Source organism: Podarcis vaucheri (genome assembly GCF_965113315.1).
Source record: "Podarcis vaucheri genome assembly, chromosome: 3".
Classification (NCBI taxonomy): domain Eukaryota; kingdom Metazoa; phylum Chordata; class Lepidosauria; order Squamata; family Lacertidae; genus Podarcis; species Podarcis vaucheri.
The window spans coordinates 125,023,275-125,045,709 of NC_138761.1; positions in this window are offsets into that span (position 1 = coordinate 125,023,275).

A 22,435-nucleotide genomic window follows, 5' to 3' on the forward strand; every position below is an offset into this window, starting at 1 on the left:
ATCCTACTTGCTTCGTTATGTCCACTTCACCAAAGAGACATAGCAACATTGATCTTCCTTCCACTCATACCTGTGAATAGTGATGCAGGTCAAGTCATGCAATCCTCTCAGCTCAGGATCATGCTGATAATTTTTGATTCATCTGAGATGTCCTTCTTGATGTGCCATCTCTTATTAGAGATATTTTTTGTCCCCCCCCCTCCCTTCAGGAATATACAGTTAACTGTGGGAGATATTACCAATAACATTCACCACTTTGTGGTGGAGATTCACACAAAGAGAGACTGCTGCAGCCTCCAGCAGCAAGGGAAAATCTCTTCAGCAGCATCAGGTAGAATCCCAGCTTCTACTGATTGTTTTTATGCACTAGTCAGTGTTATGTGGATTTTCTTCCTAATTAGTGTTTAACCACTACGGATTGGGGGGGGGCAGGGAGGGAGGGAGGGGTTTTCATTGATATATACTTTCCCATTCTCTTAGACTGATACACATAGTCACAGGATATATACACTAAAGGGATGGCTTTGAAAGTGAACAGAATAGGCACCCTGAAAAACAGGTACCCCTTTGAAGACTCATAATGGAATCTCTCCTGGGAAGATGCCAAGCCCATGATAGCCCCAATATCAGCAGTCATGGCTTGGAGTGGTAGAGAGTGCTAAGAGAGTAGTCCAAGGCAGAATTGTATATAAGCATGTGGAATATATATATATATGAAAAATGCAGATGGTTGCCCTCAAAGCCACCATGATGATGTGTCTCAAGATGTGCATTGCCACATCATTTTGCCAGCGATGCTAAACCAGGAACCTCTGGAGAGGAGAGGACCTCACACAGGATGTATCAGCTAGCACAGATTTGGGATTTTTTAAAATAGCACAGTTGTTGTGTCACCTATGGTGATCTGCACAATCTGCTCTTTAAGCTGGGTCATCTTGTGAGTGATGTGCTATTTCATTGTCTTCAAATTCACAATGCCTTCAGTATAGAGGTGCCTCCAGTTTTTCTGAGAGTGACTGATCCAAACACTACTTGTTTTGTAGTCTCTTAGAATAAAGGGGGAGGGGGGCAACTATACAAAGGATTATCAAGGGTTTCCTGACCAGGCTCTCCATAAAAGTACTCCTGGCTGAGAAAACATCACACCAGATGCAGAGCTGCTTTTTCATCAAGAAGACTATTCTGACATTGTTTTCAAGATGCATTTTAATATTTGAGTCAGTATCCAGTCATTAAACTTCTCTCTGGTAGCTGAGAATGAAAACATCTGTAGACTGTGATGTATTAAAGATGTACCGTATATTAGGAGTGTCTATAATTGATGGAGACATTCCAATAAATAATACAGTGTCAGAATCTTTAGATTATTGAGGCTCATCTACAGTGCTCATATATTTATGCACCACCAGTAATAGCAAGCATGTCTCCTTCTCTAATTAAACACACAGCACCACCATGGTATGTTTAAATAACATAAGATTATAGCACAAATGTGAAAATAATTCATGTCAAAGATTTGGGTCCTTAGCTTATGAGTCATTTTAGTGTCAACTCTTTTTTGTAGTGAAATAAGTTGGTGATCAGTGATGTGAATGTCAACATCTGCTAGATTTTGGATAATCATTCTAATGTATCATACAAATAAGTATTTTGACTTGCTTTTGTTCTTCCAGTTGTAGGCCTATGCTTTACTAGTAACACTCTTCATGTGTCAGTCTAATGCTATTAATGTTTTTAAACCACTATTTTCTCAAGAGTATGAGCAGCTTGAATAAATTTTATGATTAAGGTGGTTTTTTTTTGTAAAAATAATATAAAATTGAACACATATTTATTCATGGGCTTGAAACATAAGGCTTTTATTGACCCAAGAATCCAGGATGGTTGCAAAGGAACCACTGAATATATATTTTTCCTTGACTGATTCAGAATTCATGCCTTCCTGCTATTAAAATGCATATGCTGCATTCCCCAGACTGAGGCCAGCTACTTCAGAGACACTGGAGTCCACCAGGGAATATGTATTTATGTTTTAAAAACATAATTTAATTTCCCCATTGATTGTAACAGCTCATGGATAAAATCAAGGTTTTCCCCTCCCATAATTATCACTTAAAAATTAACAAGTAAAATTTATATGGAAAACAAAATAATGTCCTCAGCAACCCAGCAATGAGAGGGTAGTGGTAAGTTTGTTTTATTTTTTAAATCCACAAGGTTTGATTCTGAAATGAGTTTTTCCTTCTTATGCTTTCCTTTCTTAAAAAAAACAACAGATGAAGAAGAGGTTATTTCTAAACTTTTGGCAACAGCCAATAGAGATTCCTAACGGTCCTACTGATAGTACAAACTATGAATTCATTTCTGCAAACCTAGTAATCCCTGCTTAAGCTAGTTGTCTTCCTCACCCTATTGGAGTCCTTGACCTGGGTGAAGGTTGAAGGGTCAAAGCCCTAGAACTCTGGAACTCTCAAGGCTTGAAGGGTTTGGCCCAAAGCTCATTGCAAGTCAGAGCCTCTTCAATTGAATGCACTAGGCTTGAGCTGAGGCCCTGAGCAAATGTTTGAATTTTCATTGTGTTTTAAATGAAAGAATGAAAGAGTAAATGGCAAAGCAATGACTGCTCACATTAAAGGAATGGATTTTTAAGCATTTGGGGCCATTTCACACAGTACAGCACAGAGCAAAATTTGGGTTTGCCGTCAAGTAAGGACCAAGTAGGGACGCGGGTGGCGCTGCGGGCTAAAGCCTCAACGCCTAGGGCTTGCTGATCGAAAGGTCGGCGGTTCGAATCCCCGCGGCGGGGTGCGCTCCCGCTGTTCGGTCCCAGCGCCTGCCCACCTAGCAGTTCGAAAGCACCCCCGGGTGCAAGTAGATAAATAGGTACCGCTTACCAGCGGGAAGGTAAACGGCGTTCCGTGTGCGGCTCTGGCTCGCCAGAGCAGCGATGTCACGCTGGCCACGTGACCCGGAAGTGTCCCCGGACAGTGCTGGCCCCCGGCCAATAAATGTGAGATGGGCGCACAAACCCCACAGTCTGTCAAGACTGGCCCGTTCGGGCAGGGGTACCTTTACCTTTACCTTTAAGGACCAAACTACATGTTACATGCACTTGCATCTTTAATTGCCTCATTCCCTTCAGGAGAAGTATATAAACTCTCTTTGGGTGGCAATTGGACGTGCAGAAGTGGTGGAGGGAAACTGTTTCAGGGTGCCTCCACATGGGGGTTTTATGCTGCAAGTGTCATTCAGGTTTGATTTTTTTTCTGTGTGCCCAATGGGCATGCAGCTACCCACCACTCCTGTATTAGTCGTAGGTTTTTGCTTTTGTTTTAAAAAAGATATTCCACTGCTTCCCAACCACAACAGTGAGCGGTCCTTGATGGAATGTTTCTGTGTTATGTTCCTCTCAGTCACTACTTCCACACCTTTAGTTAACTTTCCTTGTTCTGGACATGCATACAGGAATTTCTTCTTTAAAAATTGCGCAGGAAGTATGCAACAGCAAGTGTTATGAACCCTTTGTTATCATGTCTCACATTGAGCAAAACTGGCTTATGCTATTTTAATTTGGAGGTGGGAGGTGACATCAATGTCCATTTGTTTTCTTTTTAAAAGAAGTTAATTAATAATTATGACTTTGGGTGTGTAATGGTTTTGGTTTTTGTTTTATTTAATGGATTTTCTCCAGTAAGAGGAAATCTGGATTAAATGTAAAAAAGAAGGAGAGAAAATGGGCTGGAATTTTGATGACAATGACATCATGTCAATGGTGTGAAAAATAAGCATGCGTGAGTAGCAGCAATATCAAAACAAACCTCTATCCGGAAGTGCCCTAACACTTTCCCAGCCCACTGTTTTTCTGCTCCAAATTACTCCTAAATGTCTTCTCCTGTAGAGAAAAAAAGTTTTTTTCTCATTATATGAGATTGCATATAATGTATAGTTTGGTTCTTGATCTTAAAACTTGCTTTAAAAGATATAGTATGAAGTCACCCTGAAAGATCCTTTCAGGATCTTCAGCAGTACCATTTCCCAGGTTCTGTATAACAGGAAAATAAAACATGTTATTGTTTGCAAACAGCAACCCCTGTGAAGACTTTCTGAGTAAACCTATCACCCCTGCTTGAAATGGCAGCTGAAGAAAAGGATGACTTTTGAACCCTAATCTGAAAGCATTAGTTATTTACAGGATATTGAGATCTGCAATCTTGTCTGAAAGGCTGTAAATATGAGCTCACTCTGCAGTATTTGGCATCACTAAGTAATTAATTTAAGCATAAAATTGCATTTCCTAAATCAAGCCAGTAACAATAGGAAACCACCCACACAGTGCATATTTACTTTCAACAGGGCATCATTCAAATCCAATGTGTTCAGGAATGTGACCATAAAACTCAGAATTAGAATCAGGGCTATTTTCAAAACCTGAGATTTACGTTAGCTGATAAAAATCAAAGTAACTCCATGAATATTCTCAATGCTGTTATATTCCAGGGCATCAGAACATCAGAATATTTATCAGCACTTTGTTTCCAAGCCTCAGTCCCTATTTCAATCAACAACAATTGATTTCCACTGAGTGGTTCTGTCCATAGTCTATCCATGTGGGAAGCTGTGGTCATTTATGTACATGCTAATTCTACTGAAGTTAGTGGTACTGATTCAAGCTTAACTGAGAAAATCCGTGCCTTAATTTATGCCTTACTATATCAGTAATATGCTAGCACTGACCCTATCAGCTTGAGCCCAAACACACTTACAGGGAATTAACCCCATCACTTCCAGTGGAATTTACTTCCAAGAATATGTGCTTAGGGCTGGGATGTACATTTGAATCCCCAAGGTTATTAGAGATGAGTCATTGTGAGTAATGTACAGCAAATCTAAAGGCTGATTTTTATTTATATAATTAATTGGGGTGGGAGATGATGAATTATATCTCTCCGCTCTCTTCCTTCAAATCCCTCCTCAATACCCACCTGTTCTATAAAGGTTTTTTGTGCATAATATCTTTCTCTTCACTCCCCACTGAACATGAATTTGTGCATATCCCCCCCCCCCACTATCCTTGCTCCCACCACCTTCCGCCTACACTGGTGTTTCCTCCTCTGCTGAAATGTAAATTGTAAGCTGCTTGGGGTTGAGAAACAGTTACCAACAATCTCTTTGTCCTTGCTTTAAATTTTAATTATTCTGGAGCAGAATGACTCTAAATCATTGAAGTATCACTTGTTTTCCTGCAGGATGTTTTCCCAAATCTAAAAGGTACCCTCCTTTATTGTCTTCAAACAACCCCTGAGCTACGTTGAATGTTTGCAATAAGAGCATGAAAAAAGGATGCAAGCCTGCCTGGCATCCCTTTCTTTTATTTTCTGTAACAGGAGCAGCCTGTTAGTTGGAGTAATCCCGCACCCTCTCCCTCCCTGCTCTGCAATCCCCCCATCTCCTTCCTCCAAAGGTTTATCAAACATCATGGCCCCTTCCAACAAGGTCCCTTGTCTTTCAGCAAGGCTTCAGCAGGGAGCTGTCCATTCAGGACCAAACAACCACGTGGTGCCTGCCCGCGAAAAAACAAAAGAAGTGAAATATTAATTAAGAGAGAGAGAGAGAGAGATGCAATCTGTTCAATCCTACGCCTGCAGGCAAGCTCTAACGGAAACCACATATGCTTTCTCTCTCCCCCCAAGAAATCTTCATTTGGGCATTAAAATACTTAAAAGGATTAGTCATTAAATACTTGTACATTTGGTTTAATTTGCTAGAAACTCTATGTCACAGGGTTAGATCAGAAAGCTAAGAGTTTTAATCTCATTTGCAGTATTTACCTAGATGTTTTATTTCTTCTGCTGCTTGTTACAGGGATCATATTAATATCCCATGCATCCAGAGGGAGGAGGTTGAAAAAAAAGGAGCTGGTTGCTGACTGATGGCATAGAAATATCAAAGGGCCTTTTCAAGTAACACAAAAAGCATTAATGGGAATTGGGTGTTTCCTATAGCAGTCTGGCTCCTTTTAATGATAGGGATGCTGTAATAGTTGCTCAGGGAGACAGTGAAGCTAAATGGGTAAAGTAGTGGCTGAACCCATTAGGGGATTTGGGTGATGTCCCACCATTTCAGTTGTTCAGGTTAGGTCATCTTCCTACCCTCTGATTTTATCTCTTCCCTTTCCAGCTGTCATATAAGAACACTGAGTTGTTTCAAGCAACGGGTTATTGCAACAAATTCTTCTATGTTATTTTCTCAAGCTGATGTTGCCATTTAATTAATGGAAGAGTTGGGATATTTCATTTTGCTGTGCACTTGCTTAATTAGGAACAGCAACTTTGGTAATATGGTGCCCTGTGCAAGGCCAAAATTTGACAGCCAAAATTTCACTGCCTGGCCCCAGCCTAAAACTGCCTTCCCAAAGCCAGATGTGGGAGGTGTCAGGTTTGGGAAGGAGGTGCAGGGCTCTTGCAGAGTCCTAGAGCCCTCCCTCCTCCTTCCCAAAGTTTGAGAAGTGCTAAATAGGCTTTAGGAAGGAGGTGGGAAGGTGTCCCTTTGGCCCCTGTGCCCTGTGTGTGTGAAAAGTGGTCATGGTGCCCTAAATCTGCCTCTGGGGACAGCATGTATGGAACTTGAGTAGCCATGATCTAAAAAATAACCTGTTATGATTCCAGGGATCTTTAATACAGTACTGGGAAGGGCCATGGCTCATGCTTTGCATTCAGAATGTCTTGGGTTCAGTCCCTGGCATTCCCAGGTAGAGCTGGAAAAGTCCCATGTCTAAAACTCCAGAGAGCTATAAATAATATTGCCACTACATGGCCTTGTATTGTATTACAAGGGACGCGGGTGGCGCTGTGGGTTAAACCACAGAGCCTAGGACTTGCTGATCAGAAGGTCAGCAGTTCGAATCCTCGTGATGGGGTGAGCTCCCATTGCTCGGTCCTTGCTCCTGCCAACCTAGCAATTCGAAAGCACATCAAAGTGCAAGTAGATAAATAGGTACTGCTCCAGCAGGAAGGTAAACGGCATTTCTGTGCGCTGCTCTGGTTCGCCAGAAGTGGCTTAGTCATGCTGGCCACATGACCCGGAAGCTGTACGCCGGCTCCCTCAGCCAGTAAAGCGAGATGAGTGCCGCGACCCCATAGTCGGTCACGACTGGACCTAATGGTCAGGGGTCCCTTTACCTTTACATGGCCTTGATCAGATGTGCACAAATCCATTCAAATCTAATCAACTGAAACATGTACAATGATACCTCGGTTTAAGAACAGCCCTGTTTATGAACTATTCAGTATATGAACTCTGCAAAACCGAAATTAGTGTTCCAGTTAGCGAACTTTACCTCGGTCTATGAATGGAAGCCAAACGGTGGAAGGGCACCGGTGTCAGGAGGCCTCATTAGGGAAAGAACACCTTGGTTTAAGGATGGCTTTGGTTTAAGAACGGACTTCTGGAACGGATTAAGTTAATAAACTGGGGTACCACTGTGATGAGATATTTAGCTCCAAACCACAGTACACCATGGGGAGATGAAATATGGAATATGGGGCATATTAACACTCACCAGGCCCATTGGCAGACCAACTATCCTTACAAAGATGTCTGCAAACATGATATGAAGGCTAGCAACATCACTCCTGCCATGTGGGAATCCCTTACAGACAACCACAGTGCCTGGAGACAGAAAGCAGGTCATGTATCCACAGCAGTGACCAGAGGAGGAATGATCATCAGGAGCAGCACAGAGAGAATAAATGCCATGGTGCATTTGCATCAGCACAACTAGACACCCTTATCTGTCCCAGCTGCAACAAAACATGTATCTCCCATATCAGTTTCTACAGCCACAGCAGGTGCTGCAACCTTTCAACAGTTTGACTTTACCTGCAAAGGCACACACCTCTGTTGGACGCCAGCCAGCCAACCAAGCCTCAGACAACAGAACAGTCCTTAGAATCAAAGATGGTACCAGTAACTGGTGCAAGTTTAAGAGTCAGAACATCCCACCAATAACTAGACTGAGGCATTTTGCATCACTGCATGTTTCTGAATGGTCTTCAATGGCAATCTAACAAAGAGTGTACTAGAGTAGTCTAACTTGAATGTCACTACTACATTCTATGTCACTGGTAAATGAGGTTAAAGGTAAAGCTAAAGGGACCCCTGACCATTAGGTCTAGTCGTGACCAACTCTGGGGTTGCAGCACTCATCTAGCTTTATTGGCCAAGGGAGCCAGCGTACAGCTTCCGGGTCATGTGGCCAGAATGACTAAGCCACTTCTGGCAAACCAGAGCAGCACACGGAAACGCCGTTTACCTTCCCGCCGGAGTGGTACCTATTTATCTACTTGCACTTTGACGTGCTTTCGAACTGCTAGGTTGGCAGGAGCAGGGACCGAGCAACGGGAGCTCACTCCATCACGGGGATTCGAACCGCCGACCTTCTGATCAGCAAGTCCTAGGCTCTGTGGTTTAACCCACAGCGCCACCCGCGTCCTTATAAATGAGGTTAGGTCTGCTCTATTCAGATAGGGTCATGGTTGGCATCATTCTGTGAACTGCCCTGAGACCTCCAGGTATAGAGTGGTATATAAATTCAATTAATATAACAACAACAACAACAACAACAACAACAACAACAACAACGCCATTCTAAATGGAAACATGCACTCCTGACCACTATGCTGAATCCAGGAGAACTCTGTTTACTTCAGTGGGACTGCAACCTTATCCAAGAAGGGTCATGAGCCTCCATCCAGAGTTGACAATTCACCTCCCTCACAACACCCCCATCTTGTCTGGATGAAGTTTTAGCTTGCTTGCCTTCATTCACACCAAAGCTGCCTCCAGGCACTGGTTCAAGAATTTCACAGCCTCCTTAACAGAGAAATGGGAGTTTGCTTAAAGGCAAAATTAATCAGTAAGGATATCTTCCATGTTGGAGCTTCAGCTGTGGACAGCTGGAGTCACGAAAAGTCTCCTTCTTCCGATGTGTGTGGGGGCATTCCCTCTGGGGCAGCAAGGACTGGCATACATTAGAGAGTGGGCAGGATAGAGTTACACTCTAACATTTTCTTTTGGAAGACTGGGTGATGCTAGTTTGTATATTTTGGAAATTGAGGAGGAATGTCTCCCTAGGTCAGTTTGGTCAGTGGCTTATGTGGGGAGAGAGGTGAGAGAGAAATGGGGCAAGAATACAGACAACCAATATTTTGGAGTTTCACCATTCCACAACATTATTCTGTTCTATTGTGGCTTATTATGGTTGCTATGTAGTGTAGGCTGAACGATGGAGCACTTGGGAGCAGGCAGGTCATAGAAGAGGGTTTTGGAGTGCATGGTCTTTTCTTCCTTTTTAATTTCGTGAATCTATAAAACTATGCCCACATCAATTCAAATCTGCAGGTAAGTTTAATATCAGCCATGAATTGAAAGGCAACCAAGGCATAAGATCCTTTTTATTTTCTTAAAACAACATTTTCACAGGAGATGAGACATTATGTAGCAGCTCTCCTGATGGCTGCCATCTTGCTTTCCTCAGAATGCTTCATTTTTTGTGGTGAATGTTGAGAGGCATTCTGGAGTGGTGAATGTCGCGCCACTGAAGTCTCCTTCTGCCAGAGCTGACTTGGCTCCTGCTGCAGACAGGTCATCTACTTATCCATCCTTGAATGCCACCAATTGAACAAATGCACATGAACAGGAGTCCCAGACTGGATGTTCATTCATGACAGTTCATTCCTCTAAACATTAATTGTACCACAAACTGAACTGAACTGGATAGACTCCATTTGGTTCAGTTGTCCGTTTGTCCCTAAACAAATGCACACTCCTAGCAAGCAGCCCCCCACCCAGGCATTGATCAAACTTGTAGGAAAGTTTCATATGTGCCCTGCCTGGGCCACATTTTCTGTTCATGTGGGTAAAGGCAGCCCAAAAGTCGTGAATCTGAAAACTGGCGGATGACCTGTGATGTCTGTTCATGTTGAGTCATAGAAGGAGAGGAGGGAGTATAAGAGAGACATGGGAAACCTATCCATTCCCTTCATTGCCTTTCAGCTTTCCCAGGCAATCAGTTTACAGCATGCAAAGTTAAGTGACTGACAATTTTGCAGCCTTTAAAGGGACCTCAAAATTTGCTGCCTAAGGCAGGTCACCACACCCTGCGTGATGTTAGGGCCAGCCTTGAGGCTCTGCCCCTACAGCAAGGCTAATTCCTCTCTTGCAAGGCTACCCTGCTTTAGGTGTCGGTTTGGGGTCAGCAAGAGGAAAGATAAAATTTGAGGGTTTTGATGAGGTGAAAAGCCCTTGCTTTTCAAGAATGCAGGCCTTTCTTTTCATGTCATAGCTGCTGTGTTTAATCTACTGGATTTATTTCCAAATATCTGATAGATGGGGAGGGGAAAAGTTTTATTCTCAGATGTTGCTCCCATGTTCAGTTTTATTTGAGAATGCAGGAATAAACCCTGCACCACACATAAAGCTTTTTCAATCACACTGTTGTGCTTTTCTTCCCTTCTCAAAAGCCAGAAACTCTTTTCTGATATTCAAAGCGTTAAGCCCTGCTACCCATGGGAATGCTTGGATGAGGACTAGATAAGAGAGTTACATTAGGGCAGAAATTCGGGTCACATCATATCAAACTGAAAGCATCAGGCCAAATACGGGTTTGGCTAATAAGATTTGTACACAGTCATTTTAAATTTTTAAGACTTGCCTTGAAATTTAAGGGGAAAGAAAAAGAAAAAGAAACAGTGAATGCATTTTCAATAAGCACTGGTTTTATTTGCTTGCAACATTTTAGGCTTCTTTTTTCCATGTTATTATCTTCTCCTGGAAACTTCAATCCTCCTGGAAGACTTAGGCCTCATCCTCACTCATGTGGTAAAACAGATTATGCCACTTTTTTAAAAGCTCCTTCACACACAATTGTTCCCTGCACATCAAACTTTGACATTTATTATTTTTTTGGATAAATCTCTTTAACATGTTAGTTTTATATGTGAAGAGATTTTGGTTTTGGAACATCCTATCATGTGAGCCTTCCACCTGCAGTCTGAAGTGGCAGGGCCCAGCCATTGATTTTTAACACCTCAGTGACAACTTGCCTCAAAACACAGCTGTGTCTCCCCAGCTATTCTATTTACAAGAGGAACAAATTGAAGAAAAGTTAAGCCTAGTGTATGTTAAATTATGTAACTGGGACATATGATTGTTCATGAAATGCTTACCTAAATTTCTCAAGTAAATTAATTTTAGAATTTGTATACAGTTCTAGCTTTAGTTGGCTGAGCAGATAATCTAAAACTTATTTTATGAATTAGTTGAAACCTAAACCAAAGAAGAAAACAGAACAAGGCAGAGAACTAGATTAATAATTGTTTAGTGTATTGCACACAAGGCAATACAACAGAATTATACTGTGTGGCTACGCATAGAGAATGTGTCTGCTCTGTTTAATGCTTTGTGTTTCTTCTCAGTGGCAGCTTTTCCTTAACATAAGGAAGCAAAATGAAAGTCACTGCAATGAAATTGTGGCAAAAAAAAAAAGTGAGGGAGAGAGGCTCCATGTTGTCCAGCAGGTAATGGCTTTTCCCACCTTCCTGTCCTAGGAGCCTCCATAAGGATGCTGTTTCCAGAGGAAGAACTGTGAGATGAGAGAGACTTGTTTGCCATCAGGGGGTGGTTGGTTTCACCAGTGCTGCTCCACCTCCAGCCTGAGGAATATTCAGAAGGGAGTTGCTGCCAAAGGCATGAGGTGTATGTGTATTTTGATGAACTGAATGGAGAGAAAGATTATGAGTCATGGGGTGTGGAGAGTGCATGTATGAATTTACCAATGCTTAGTTTATATTGGCTGCTATTTTGTTAATGTTATTATTTTGTTTTATAGATTATAACTTCGGAATTGATTTGTTTATCATATAATATAACTTTGCCTTAATTGCGATGTTTAGCGTATTTTAATTTGTGGTTTAGTGAATAGTGTTTTATAGATTGTAATTATTTCACTGATGATTTGTTATTTATTCTGTACGATTTATGTTGTATTTGTGATGTTCCATATTATTATTATGATTACTTATTGTTTGTAAACTGCTTTGGGATTCATTTTAATGAAAAGGGGCATAAAAATATAATAAATCCATTAAATCAAATCAAACCCAACACAATTGTTGTGGATACATCAGTGTTACACCAGTATTTTACACAACAAACATGTGGAGTGTGGATGAGAGTTATGCATCCTTAAATATCTGTACACAAGGACTTGGCTCAACCAGGGCTCCCAAACATGTGTACGATAATGTACACTTTTTGCATTAGCTGGAGAGGACACTAGTAGGCAACAATGCTGTAACAATCATGTTTGATGTGTAAGGTGTGGAGCTGCCTTCACAGGGTTCTTCATACTCCTATATATTTTAGGTGTATGATCAACAAGACAAAACAAACTCCCCCTGTGCTTGTCTGTATGCCAACCTCAGTATTCCTATGCAACTGCAGATGTAAGTGAGAGTATTATATATGGGACAGAGAGGCCAGGGATGACAAAACCTAGAAATCATAAAAACTATGATAGCATTCCTTCCAAAACCAGGTATAGGCAACCTGCGGCTCAGTCGCCTTCTCAATCTGGCCACCGGGCAGTCTGGGAATCAGCGTGTTTTTACATGAGTAGAATGTGTGCTTTTATTTAAAATGCATCTCTGGTTATTTGTGGAGCATAAGAATTCGTTCTCCCCCCCAAAAAAATATAGTCTGAGGGACAGTGGACCAGCTCATGGCTGAAAAAGGTTGCTGATCCCTGCGGTATACAGCTAGCTCCTTATCCCTCTTCCTGGCTTCCAGTCCTCCTGCTTCTACCATACATTAGTAACCACCCAAACTGTTTGTGGTCCATTCTCTTTCCCAAGTCTATATAGGAGAAAAACATAAACAACAACGCCACATTCCAAATTAAATATGACAGCAGGCATAAATCACAAAGAATAAATATGGAATGGAAATGAAACTTGAGACCGGGTTGGTACCGTATTTTTCGCCCCATAAGACGCACTTTTCCCCCTCCAAAAATGAAGGGGAAATGTGCCTGCGTCTTATGGGGCGAATGCAGGCTTCAGGAAGCTCTGCGCAACCCTCGGGAGACCGGCTCCGAGGGTTGCGCAGAGCTGCCTGCAATCCCGGGACCAGCGCAGCTCTGCCCTGCCACCGGGAGCCGGGGGAGAAGCTCCACCCCGCTCCCGGTGGCCGTGCAGAGCTGCCTGCGGTCCTGGGACCAGCGCAGCTCTGCGCCGCCATCCCGAGCGGGACGCTAAGTCCCGCCCCACTCGGGATGGCGGCACAGAGCTGCCTGCCCTCCCGGGACTGGTGCACTTCTCCCCATCGCCAGCCCCACAAGCTCGGGGGACAGCGGGGAGGCAGAGCGTGCCTTCCCACTGTTCCCCGACCTGGTTCTTCCAGCCCCGCACCTGGGGGGGGGGAATAAATTTTTTTTTCTTTATTTCCCCCCCAAAAAACTAGGTGCGTCTTATGGGCCGGAGCATCTTATGGGGCGCAAAATACGGTAACAGTGATAAGACACTTGTGCAAAGTAAGGGGCTGCTTTATACAAATTTTACACACCCTCATCCCAGAGTGTGATGTGCAACAAGTTACATGTTTGCAGACAGACTGGTCAGTGAAGCCAGGATGTGGGGAGGTGGCAGGGACTTCAATAGGCAGGCAGAGCTGGAGGTGGATCCTTGAGCAAAAACACTGGGGTGGTAAGACCAGTCCACTGCTTTTAAGCAACGGGGCGGGGGTGGAGATATTTTTGTAAAATGTATTGCATGTGATCACAGAACTGGAGATTCTGGAGAGTTTCATCCAGGCTTCCTCAATCAGATGTCCTCCAGATGTTTGGGCTACAGCATTCATCAGTCTCAGCTAGAATGGCCAAGGGTCAGGGATTCTGGGATTTGTTGTACATAATACTATCAGGGCACCAGGATGCATAAATTTGGTTCAATCTAGGCCTCCCATAGAGAGCAGTCATGCACACATCTACTCAGCAATGTCTTCAATGGGGCTTATTCCCAAGTAGTTATAGGACCAAAGCCTTCAAGAAGCAGTCGTACCTGAGCTCAACCAAAGTGTCTAAAATACTAATAGAGATCTTTCCTAGTATTTCTTTTAAGCTGTCTAATCCAGAATAGCTATCATTTTGATACTCCAGATCTAAATTATTTCTAAGAATGTCCTGTGGAAGAAAAACGAAAGAGAAAAGATATTGTAAAGGAAAATTCATTTGCATCTTTTGAGCAGTAAGAACCTGTTGAATGACATTTAAAAGAGGATTAAAGCTGATTTCTTACAAGCAGCAGAATAATCAGATCTCTAAGCTAAAGTGGAATTAAGGTCCTTCAATTCATCTGCAAAACCTGACTGAAGTTAAATCATTGTTCGGTAATTTACATGTCATTTACAGGGACATTCATTGTGCCTTTAGTACTGTAAATATGATCTGAACAGCTTTTGATCTTTTGCAGTATTTGCAGGAACACATTATTGTTTCAGAGAAGGAGGGGAGGCAGAGCTTATGAAGGAAGAAGGGGGGGGGAAATAAGGATGCTCTTTTATAACGTCAAAACAAATGTGTCAGCCAAATGGTAATATCATCACTGGTTTCATTTATTTGAGCTTGGCAGATGTGAGGGTGGTTCAATGATTGTTTGTCAGGAAAATAATTTTTTAAGAGAAGCAAGCAGATTGCTGAGCAATGAACATGTCTGATGGAACATGCAGCATTGTAAACATATTTTTGTGCTCCAATGGCATTGTAAGACTAAGTGCATTAACAGGGAAACAAGTTGTTGAATGCAAAGCTTCTATTTAAAACCCCTATGTTTTGGGACCCAGGTATCTCAAGGACTGCCTTCTTTCCTAGTAGCCTGCAATACACTTTGAGATCAACATATGAGATTCTTTCCTTGGTTCTCCCCCCTTCTGAAGTCATGTGTCTGCCAACTAGAGAGAGCACCTTTGTTCCTGTGATGATGCTGCCTGAGGAACTCCCTCCCTATACATATTTGACTGGCACTTTCTGTTTTAGCTACTGTTATGTCCTAAGCTTGGATCCTAGAACAATAGGCAAGTAGGATCCTAGAATGCAACAACTGATTGGCCTGCAGGAAAAGACCAATTAGGCTCCAGGAGGGAAGCAGAGCCAGCCAATCAGACGGGACTCATTGTGTAAATAATGTATATAAAAGCCTGAGGTTTGGGGGGGGGGCAAATCAATCACTGTTTTACAATAAAAAGCATGAAATCACTACAGGACTCCGAGTATATTTCAGCTACTATCTTTTCCTGTGGGTGGGGCAGTAGAAAAAATGCTGTTACTCAGTCATACCTAGGATGAACATCTGAAGTTCTCTATTGTTCTCTATGGGAAACTATAGGAGGGGGGTTGTGCAAGTCTATGATAAGTCTATGGATGAGAGCAAGTGAGATTGGGAGATGCATCCTGTGTACCAGGAGGAAGAAAAGAGAAATATTATTCCCTTCCCTTCCCCACTAGAACTTCAGCCTTCTCCTGCTGTATAGCTGTAAAATTCTCAGGACTGTGTTTGACTGGCAAATGTTAGAAGCTTTCACATGAGGGTCAAAAAAGGTGGCCTTTTGGCCTCCTCTCCAAACCAAGGGCAGAACAGTACTGCATGAAGCCCACTCCCAGCAGCATATATGCTCTTAAAGCAGCACTGATGATTCCCTAACATGGTTGATAAGTAACCTTAAATGCTGCTGATCAGTGTTAGACCCAGGGCTGCCCAGAACAAATTTACCAGGAAGCTTCCCACATCTCATAAAAGCCATAAAACACAAGCACAGGATGCTTTCATGTGGACATACACACAGCATCTGAGAGGAGAGAGCAGAGCTCCAGAAGGGATCTTCCTCTCTACTCCAAACTTCCTGCTCCTGTTTTCTTCTGAATGAGCTTCAAGATTCATCTCTGAAATGGCATCTTCTTAGTTCTAACTCCAACTCTCTGTAAGGCAAACCAAAGCTTTATTATTCACCCTGGGTTTGGACATGTAGTCTCAGTTTTTCTTTCTGACTGCTTAATGTTTCATTCATTTTATCTGTCCTTACAAATGGATTTTAATGTTTTGATATTTTGATGGTTGTAAGCTGCCTTGAGGACCCTTTGGTTTGGTTGCTGTGCCTTTAAATCTCTGGTTGAAGCAGGAGAAAAGGCAGCTCTGGCTCCTCCCACCCATTCTGTCCCTGGTCTTGCTGATTCATGTGTGGCACACTTGGGGTTTGTATTCAGGCCAGCAAATGATGGAGGTTGTGGAGTGGACAATAGGACTTTGAGAGATTGGATGGGTGCACTCTCTGTGGGAGGGATGACTGGATTCCCCACATTCTGTTTTGAATTGTTTCAGAAGAGTACTACTACTACTACTATTATTATTATTATTATTATTATTATTATTATTATTATTATTATTTCAGAATATTTTTGTTTGCTGAGCTCCCTTCCTCCATCATTCTACTTTAACGGGAAAGATTTCTAAATTAACACCAAGAAGGAGACCATTTGAAGTTTGATGCAGCTTTCTATTCTTTCTGATCAATTGTATCAGCACAGAAGTTGATAATGTGGATGCACACATTGATTCAGCATTACAAAAAGCGGTTATGAGTGTTGTAGGATTGCATCAAATGAAAAGGATCTTAATGCAATTTTACATATGATCATTGAAAAATTACTTTTCTGCGATATTTTAACAGTGCACATCTGTGCATCATCAGTATAGAGAAGGGGAAGGACAGGGATGAATGGAAGGCACATTAAACTTTGCAAACTACTCTATATAAACTCCATAAATTGAAACAATAACAGTGGAGGATCTCTAATTCATCAGTTCTAAGTAACAAGAAACAAGACTGGGCAATTCAGAACTCCAAAGACATGTGATGAAAATTCCAGAATCATTCCTTTACAGAGGAGACTCACCTGCACTGATAATTTATAAGGCAACATTTGTGGCTGGAATAAGAGGTGAAAAGGTGAAGTAAGAATGCAAATAATAACCAAAAACTGGGGTGAGTGGCAGAAGGAATAAAGGGGCACTGATCTGCATAGGCCTAGAGTGCAGAATATAACTTTAAGTAGACTTTGTGCCACTGCCAAAATGTCTGTATTTCAGCCAACTACACAGGGCTGTCCCATTCATGAGGCCAGGCGAGGTGACTGCTTCAGGCAGCATGATCCACAGGGGCAGCAGATTCAGATGTCTATCTCTGCCCCTACACCCAATCTCGATCTTCGCTCACTCCTTCCTTGGCAAGGAGGTGAGACCATTTCGCAATTTGCCTCAGGTGCAAAAATGCATTGTGCCAGCCTTGTTACACTACAACTAATTTTCTCCTTTTCTGTCCTCAGGTGGAATGCACAATAGCCCTTCTCACACAATAGCTGCTCTCACACAATAGCCATAGCACAGCAATCTGCAGGAAAGAAGCAAATGCATAGCCATGTATCCATAAGCTTCCACTTATTTGAGGCACCCAATTCATCCCAGTGTCCCAGTCTTGTGGCAGCCAATGTGTGTGTAGCTGCTTATACGTGTAGGCTTATTCCTCATAGACAACACCACCATGGAGCTAGGCAGCACCCCCAGTGTAGGGGTGTTGCCAGGAGCGTGGCCCCATTCCCCATTAATCATGTGATGTCCCTTGCATGCAAGTATTGAGTGAACTTTAACTCAAGGGGTTAAAGAAGCCAAATCCAGAAAAGGGAACTTCTGAAACCCCCCTTTCACCCTAATTTGAGGTGAATAATTAGCTGAGTAGAAAACTTTCCCCCATCTACAGCACAAACATCAGTCAAGGAGATATGCTAAACCGTTCATGGCACCAGGACTAAGTACTGCACTAAACTGCATCAAGGAAAATGAGGATCAAAATATGCAGTAGCAACAAAACCTACACAAACAGGCAAGTGTTCATTTTGTACAAAATTATCTTCTGTCAAATCCAACCAAAGCGACCTACCGCTAGGTGAGTTGCATTTGGAGAGTCCTCCATTTGCCAAGGTGTCACAAGATGTTTTTAATTAGCAATTGTTAAGAGCTCTAAGACCTTCACTTGGAGAGAGAGAGAAAAATGCTACAGGAGCATTTTTCTAAATTACAAAAAGGGAAAACAGCATAATAATAAATCTCAACATGAATATCTCTGACTTAAGATGCCATGATTTCAGCTGTGATTAAAGGCTACAAGCAGTAAGGAACTGGAGCAATAAACTTCCTCTGCAGCCGAGCACTACAGATTTCTGACACACTGTGAGGCCGCCGAGTTCATTAGCAATGGAAGCCCTACAGAAAGAAAGAAAAAGGAAAGAATGAAGGAAAATGACTTTCTATTCACACACTTTTTAAATAATTAAAGTGGTATTTACAAATGCTCCTAGGATCTTTTGTTATCTCTCATTTGGCATGAGTTACTTTTCTTTTTATATATAGAACTAATAAGTAAATTGCAAACATATATTATTCCTCACCACTCTCCACTCGCCTTCCCCCCACTGGCATCCAGTCCACCAGAATTTTCTTCCATTCCCATTAATTGGTCCTTAGAGAGTCTCACTCTCATACCTTTGCAGTGACAGTCAGTGAACATTCCTTAGTAATACTGAGTCAGAGGCCCTGTGATAGCTCACAAGTCACATATTGAACTGGAGCTGTACTACTCCCTTCCATTATGTTTAATGCATGAGGCTTTTAAAAATGGTACCATTAAGGTGATGGCTTATACTTTATTTTGAAAGAATCGTGAATTTTGGGGGGTTATTGTGTGTCTGTGTTTATTAAAAATATAAAATATCTTTTATATGTCTTACATAAAAGAACAGAATGGAAGATCACGGCAGACCATGGTATCTGAAACTGCAAGGTGAGCAAGCTCTGAAGGGAGGACTTCTTCCTTCCCATAGGAAAATGCAGGTTTCTTAATGTGCTGCTTTTATAAGAAGCTTGCAATTTTGATGCTCAAAACATTTCCGAAGATTACATTGAAATTATTTATTTCAATTATTTATTTTATGGCTAAAAATATCCCAGATTTATTAGCACAAATGAAAATGCACATTACAGTTATTGTGTTTCTGCATCCAGTAAATAAATTATTGCTAGTTATATAAGTCTAATATGAGAATTATGGTTTGGGGAAATTTCATGGGAACAATGACAGCCATGGGCTAAGATTAACTGCAGTGCAGTAGCATATTATTGTCTAGGGATTTGGATTTTGGTTGTTGGCCATGATTCATTGATGATGCCCAAGTATATTTCTCTTTTTCATCTGAACTGCAGTGTCTTTGCTTGCTCAAGACTCACTTGCATTTGGGGACTGGATGAAGGTGAGTCAATTGAACCAAACTCTGTCCACTTATGAATCCTATAAGTGCTATAGTCATTATTTGCTGGATGTCCTCTGAAAGTAGTGGGTGACTTAGGTTCTCTGATACTTTTTCATTTATTAAGCAAACTGGAAGGGGCAGCCCAAGTCAGGGCCAGTCTGAGACCTTTTGGAACTTGAGGCAAGATGTGCTACCGATGCTTCTCCTCACCACAGATCTAGGCCCACACCCTGGTGAGGTGAAAGGACCATGCCACCCAAGATGGGTTGCCTCAGGTTGCCTTACTGGTGTGCCAGCCATGCTAAGGCAGCAAGCTAGTATAGGGGCTGCAGGGCAAACCACACGGCACACCTTTCTAGCCACTTTCCACCCTTCAGAATTTGCTACCTGAGGCAGCTTCCTCACTCTGTCTGGTCCTGGCACTGGCCTGAGTATGGGCTGAGTATACATTGAGTATGCCTGAGTATCAAATGTATCTATTCTTAAGGAAATCAGCCCTGAGTGCTCACTGGAAGGACAGATCGTGAAGCTGAGGCTCCAATACTTTGGCCACCTCATGAGAAGAGAAGACTCCCTGGAAAAGACCCTGATGTTGGGAAAGATGGAGGGCACAAGGAGAAGGGGACGACAGAGGACGAGATGGTTGTTCTGCTGGGTTGTTCTGCTGGGAAGCCCACAAATAGGACATGAGTGTAACAGCACTCTGTTCCCCAGAAACTGGAATTCAGAGACACACCATCTCCAGTGCTGGAGGCAATAATAAGCCATCTTGACCAGTAGTCACTAATAGCTTTATCCTTCATGAACCAGCATCATCCCCCTTTAAAAGCACCCACATCGCTGGCCATGACAACATCTTACAGCAAATAAGTTCCTAGTTTAACTGTGCACTGTCTTTCGTTTTGCCTCCCCCAAATCTTCCAACATTCAGCTTCATTGGGGTTGCCATATTTTGAAGAGCAAAAAAGAGGACACATTTGCTGACTTCTACTTTTAACTATATGGGACACGGGTGGCACTGTGGGTTAAGCCACAGAGCCTAGGACTTGCCGATCAGAAGGCCAGCGGTTTGAATCCCCACAACAGAGTGAGCTTCTGTTGCTCGGTCCCTGCCCCTGTCAACCTAGCAGTTCGAAAGCACGTCAAAGTGCAAGTAGATAAATAGGTACCACTCTGACGGGAAGGTAAACTGTGTTTCCGTGCACTGCTCTGGTTCTCCAGAAGTGGCTTAGTCATGCTGACCACATGACCCGGAATCTGTACGCTGGCTCCCTCAGCCAATAAAGCGAGATGAGCACCGCAACCCCAGAGTCAGTCACGACTGGACCTAATGGTCAGGGGTCACTTTACCTTTACCTTACTTTTAACTATGGATCGCTATAATGACTCTACCAAAGATAAAGAGCATGTGTCCTGGAAAAAGAGAAATGTGGCAACCCCTGGCTTTATAGGTTAAAACCAGCACTTTCAATTGGACCCAGAAATTAATTCGTATCTAGTACTCAAACCATCTTGCCTGAATGAGCAACTTGGTAGCTGAATTCTGTTCCAGCTGAAGCTTCCAAACCATCTTCAGAGGCAGCCCCATGTATATTACAGTGATCTAACATAGTGCTTACTGGTGTTCTTCCAGAAGTAGCACCCTGCTGGTAGTTTCCTCCTCTCAGTATAATTATTTTGGGTGGGTTGGTGGGTGCCCAGAGTACTGTGCCTCCTTGGTGCAGGCAGTGGCGGAGTTAGCTGCATGGGCGCCCAGAGCCATGCCGTGCTCAAGCCACCATGCTCGGGGTGGGTGGGGCAAGCCCCCCGCAGTGTGGCTTTTTGTCACCCCCCTCATGGATGACACCCGGGATGGACCGCCCCCTTCCTACGACTCTTGGTGCAGGGAACTTAGGATGAATTCCTATGGAATCCCACCCAGTGAGTGTGCCATTTGTGGGATGTAAACACAGGAGCAGTCAATGACAACATTCCTAGAGTGTACATGTTACAACATGGGGAGGGATGTCTGTCCAGCAAGCAGGTAAACTTCCTGGGGACGGACTTCCTCCGCATGTGACCAGAGGTGGGTGTGGCCTCACCTGTGCAGGTAATGACAAAAGCACAGGGCAGGCAGCCATCTCTCTCTCTCTGCCATCACCTTTCGAAGAAGCAGGATGCCCTCTTGGCTCTCAGCCAAGAGAGGAGAGGGCTATCTTCCTATAAGATAGATTCTAAGTGTATTATACCTTTTTAAGCCTGTCTGCCATCTGGGATCATATTGTGAACAGATCGTGAGTAAACTCTTTATACTTTTATAAAGACTGTGTTGTGTCTTGTATTTTAAGAGGGAACAAAGGGGAAATTACCAGAGTAATTATTATAGAGGTTCTAGCGAACCTGTGCACACGTTACCGTTGCGAACAAAAGGGGAATGTCTATAAACTCTGCTGATATTTTGGGAACTTGTTAGCACAAGTTGGACAAGGATATAATTAGTCAATATATCCTCTCCTGCACCCCAGAACATTCCCACACCATTAGCCTAGGATCACTTTGTAAACTTCTCAGGACTCACCAAACTACAATTGCTTGGAATCTTTCAGGAGAAATCTTGATAATGAAACTGAGATAAGTTTATAACATAGATATAAAGCTGCGATAAGTTTATAACCGAGCTGTCATAATTAAATAATAACAAAAGTTTGTGGTGAAATGAGCTTGAATTTTACATAGACAAAAGCATGCTGCATAATAAGCCAAGTGCCAGGAACAAACCTCTGACTATGCAATTTCATGAAAGATGAGGATGAATGGGATAAACTAACAAGGCATTACCACATTTAACCTGATATAATTTGGTACATGAGACGTCAGGGAACAATCCGCTGGCATTCATGCTGAAGCCCCCCATTCCAACCCCCCCCCCATTCCAAGTGCTGTAGGAAACTGTCAGACTGTTGATGGCATTTGTCACTGTGCAGAGTTCTTTTACAGATGGTGTTCAACAGTGGCTCAGTAATTCACAGATCACTGTCCCCATTTGGC